General features: G+C 45.9%; 1 non-coding gene across 1 annotated transcript; it reads left to right on the plus strand.

Moving 5' to 3' along the window:
* Positions 1-255: 255 nt before the first annotated feature.
* LOC136126226 (U6 spliceosomal RNA) lies at positions 256-358 on the plus strand. Its single transcript, XR_010656113.1, has one exon. It is a non-coding gene; the product is annotated as a U6 spliceosomal RNA (small nuclear RNA).
* Positions 359-4,715: the final 4,357 nt, after the last annotated feature.

The following is a 4,715-nucleotide window of genomic DNA, read 5'->3' on the forward strand; positions in this document are numbered from 1 at the left end:
GGTCTATTTTATTAAATCAGCTCAGTTCCACGTATGGAAATTCGGGGAAATATGGGGGAGATGGTTGGTACAAATTTAGCATAATTATTTACAAAGGAAACAAAGAAACGGAAGCTTCGCTCAGAGTGATATTCTTAGTAATATTAGCTGTTCACCTGTGTCCAGAGATGATAGGCACTGAATATGTGTATAAATAGGAAACCAATAATGCAGCTCAGTGATCATCAGAGAGTGACAAATTAAGATTACATTCTTGTGTCACTTCGGCAGCACATATACTAAAATTGCAATGATGCAGAGGTTAACACGGCCCCTGCACAAGGATGACACACAGATTCATGAAGTGTTCCATATTTTTGCACATGAAAGGATGCTCAACATCACTAATCATTAGAGAAATGCAAATCAAAACTACAATGAGGTATCACCTCATACCACACAATGGCCATCATCAAAAAGTCTACAAACAATCAATGCTGTAGAGGGTGTGGAGAAAAGGGAACCCTCTTGCACTGTTGGTGGGAATGTAAATTGACACAGCCACTATGGAGAACAGTATGGAGGTTCCTTAAAAAACTAAAAATAGAACTACCATATGACCCAGCAATCCCACTACTGGGCATATACCCTGAGAAAATCATAATTCAAAAAGAGTCATGTACCACATGTTCATTGCAGCTCTATTTACAATAGTCAGGACATGGAAGCAACCTAAGTGTCCATCGACAGATGAATGGATAAAGAAGATGTGGCACATATATACAATGGAATATTGAAAGGAAACGAAATTGAGTTATTTGTAGTGAAGTAGATGGACCTAGAGTCTGTCATACAGAGTGAAGTAAGAGAAAGAGAAAAACAAATACCATATGCTAACACATATATATGGAATCTAAGGGGAAAAAATGGTTCTGAAGAACCTAGGGGCAGGACAGGAATAAAGACGCAGATGTAGAGAATGGACTTGAGGACATGGGGGGTGGGAAGTGTAAGCTGTGACAAAGTGAGAGAGTGGCATGGACACATATACACTACCAAATGTAAAATAGATAGCTAGTGGGAAGCAGCCGCATAGCACAGGGAGATCAGCTCAGTGCTTTGTGACCACATAGAGGGGTGGGATAGGGAGTGTGGGAGGGAGATGCAAGAGGGAGCGGATATGGGGATATATGTATATGTACATCTGATTCACTTTGTTATACAGCAGAAACTAACACAACATTGTAAAGCAATTATACTCCAATAAAGATATTTAAAAATATATTTAAAAAAAGATTACATTCCTGATTGAAGAAATGACTATGGAAAAAGACTGTCTGTAGCCTTTAATAATAATAGTATTAATAATAAGCTTGAGTTGTTGACTTAAAAAGAACAGATGCCGACTTGCATATTTCAGTCGTTTAGATGTAATTCACATTACTTATTCATTTGATATCAAAATGCATTGAAACAATGAAACATTGAGCCTACAAAGGCCCTTGCTTCATATTCATATTCATATTATTAACTTGCATGATTCTGAGGATGACCCTCGCGTCCCAGGGATGGCAACACTCACCCAGAAACCAGGAAACATCCTTGCTGAAGCAAATCTGCTGATACCCGATTTTGGCTGTTCAGCGGGGGTCATCCCTCCTTGTGGGGGGCTAACAGGTGTTGTGGGCATGACCCACCTTTGGGGGAGGTGAAACTGACTTGCTTCTGAGAGTAAAGGGTCAGATGAGTGGTTGTATCTAAAAACTATTCCAGAGCTCCATTTTTTGTTCTTTTGATATTTGCACAGTCCGTTTGTACATAGGGTAAGAAAGCTCACTTTACCACTTTTGTTTGCTGGGATAGGTCTGGTTCACCACCCTCAGCCCAGGAGGGGAAATGAGGCTGAGAGTTTCCCTAGAGTCAAAGCGCAGGGCAAGATGTAAACTATGGGCCTCTCCTACGTCAAGTTCAACAGCCTCTCCGCTACCACGGCAGCCTTGGTCTTAGAGCTTCAGGTGCCACCCAAACTGAACAGGGACTCCTCTGAGGTGGAATCCAGCTCCACTGTGCCATTTTCTAGCTGTGCAGTCTTGGGTTAGCCAGTCCTCCCCTGTGGGTAGGATCAAATGAGAAAACTTGGCAAAAATGCTTTGTCAACTGTGAAGAGCCTTACAAATAGAGAGACACTTATGACTCAAGGGGCAGCTTTTCAGTCCAACTGAAAACAGATTTTTCTGCATGAGAAACTGTTCCTGTGAAAGGCAACAGTGAGAGATTCAAGGGTGGAAAGTGTATGCTCTCTCCTCTGTTCTCTTTTCGGTGACTTACAATTAATGATTCCTTTCAAGCAGATACCAAATGCAGCATCACTATTGATCAATAGATGTTCTTCCCCAATTGTTTGTGTTAGCTCTCTACTTTTCAACCAAAGACACTTGTGCTCTTTGAGGAAACATACGCTTGCACACGTACACACATGCTCTCTTTCCCAGCACAGATGGAAAGCAGTCTGAGTTCACATGAGTGAGGTCATAGGTACTTCCTGTGTGCTGGTGTGGTCTTTCTATAGCTAGGCTCACCCTCACCACCACCCCAAGTGGATGGAAAACGTGAGCTGCCATGAGATGATGAGATGATGTGAGCCGACCTCAGTGTTTGGTAGAAGGGCCCTGGGGAATTGTATGTCTGGAGGCCTTCCCCTCTGGGCCCCCAGAAGTCACTTTGACATCCAAAGACCATCCATGGCCTGTGCTGGGTTGACTAATTTGCCCTTACGTGATCAGACCATAGGGTCAGGCCAGAAAAAAATAACTGATGCTCATTTTCCTGAATTAAGAAATAAAGGGACACACGGAGCATCTCCAAACTGGAACTCAAACTGTACCATGTGCAGTAACTCAGGCTTTAATGAAAACGGATGCTGGACTAACTGCTAATCTGGGCAAAATCAGAAACGCAGCTTGCTGAGTGCAATCCATGCAAAAGGGATGCTGGTATCTACTGAGAGCAATGCAGTAAGGCCCCCGCCTGCTTTTGGTTTGGGGGCACAAACTTACACCACCTCAAGGAGGCTGTTCCAAATAGGGAAATAAACAAAAGCTGACTCTACCACTGGCACCAGGGTCATCATTCAATGGCAGCGTCCCCCCAAAATGCCAAAAGAATCTTGGGAGTGTGTGTCTGGTCAATTCAGAAGCTGTGCACTATGGGAAACACCAACTCTCCAGGTTGGCATGTCATTTAGGGGGTCAGCCCTATCTGGAGAAAGATAAGCACATCTCAATTTTGGCCACTGGCTGTCACAAGCCTGGGGCAGTTCCCCACACTAGACAATTTCATGTTTATGACTCCTCTGTCCCAGAGCCACAGCTTGCATTAGCCCTGCCCATCCTGCTTGGCGGCATGCCCAAGCCACTCCCACACAGCTAGTCCAAGCCAGCCCCAGTTTACACGGGGAAGTCTGGACGTTCCCCTGACGCGGCAGAGCAGCCTGATGATTCCTCAGCTGCTGCTGCCTCTCTCCATCTCTCCATCTCATCCATCCTGACCCGCGTAGCCATCCTCCTAGACAGGCTGGCTGGTCCACCACGCACCATGGTCAGGCTGTGCACAGAGAATTGACGGATGCTCGCACCCCTCACGACTCCATCGCTGAGCAGAGCCACACGTTCCCCCTCCCCAGCGCTGCTTAGCTTCACTCAACTAATTTGAGACAGTGATCTGGACACCAGAAAATGCTCTAATCCTGCTCTGTGGACCAGGCCATTTCACCGGTGGCAGGGACCTACCCCACTGCAGCATAAATGATCTTCCCGGCGGGCTCATTCGTCACAGCCTGCCCTCGGTTCAGTGGCTTTGTCTGGGTCCTGCAGGAGGTGACATTCTGTCAAGAAGACCTGCACAGTTCTGTCATCTCCCTTCTCTAGCCGATCCATCAACCCAGTCTCCCACATTCCATCCTGGGCCCTTCTCGTTTCCTTCTGAGCAGAAGGGAACTTTTGCTTGTTTCCATTAGAGCAGCTGTGCTCACACGTAATGTGCATCGGGGAATTTTATCGGAAATGCAGGTCTCTGTACCTAGGGATTCTGATTCAGTAGTGTGGGAGCTAGTCCCAGGAATCTGCATTTTTGTTAAGTACCCACCCCAGGGGATTCCAGCGTGGTGATCCAGGACTGTAGCTCGAGAAACCACTGCAGGGGGCGGGGCACAACAAGGCCAAGGACGAGGGCCTGCCTCTTGTTTGCCACCATTCCCCCAGCTTTGACGTGATGCTTGCTCACAGTAGTTGCTCAGCAAACACCTGTGCTGGATGAATGATTGAACGATGACAGCCAGAGAGGTATCCTGGTACCCCAAGGGCAGTGAGTAATGGGCTCATCCTTCTGGAATTATTTGGGAACGTCTAAATAGAGCGGCAGAGTTCATACGCTTTAACTTGGTAATTTCTTCTGGGAGGAATATACATAACAAGTATGATAAGAAAGGTTAGAAAATTGTTCTTTACATAAAAGGAAATTTGGGATCTTGTGGACATCAGGCAATAGAAGGATGACCAGGGTGCCTGTGATGTTTTCTCATGAAAGAATTCTACCTGGGCAGTTAGAGTGCAAGCCAGGTGTATGTGAAATGATGCAAACGAATGAAGAAGCACCCCACATGGTCTGTTCCTACCGAGGAAGTGTGCGCGCAGATGAAGCTCGAACATGCACGTGGCAGGTTACGAGTGGTTAGCAGT

Source organism: Phocoena phocoena, chromosome 7, assembly GCF_963924675.1.
Source record: "Phocoena phocoena chromosome 7, mPhoPho1.1, whole genome shotgun sequence".
NCBI lineage: Eukaryota > Metazoa > Chordata > Mammalia > Artiodactyla > Phocoenidae > Phocoena > Phocoena phocoena.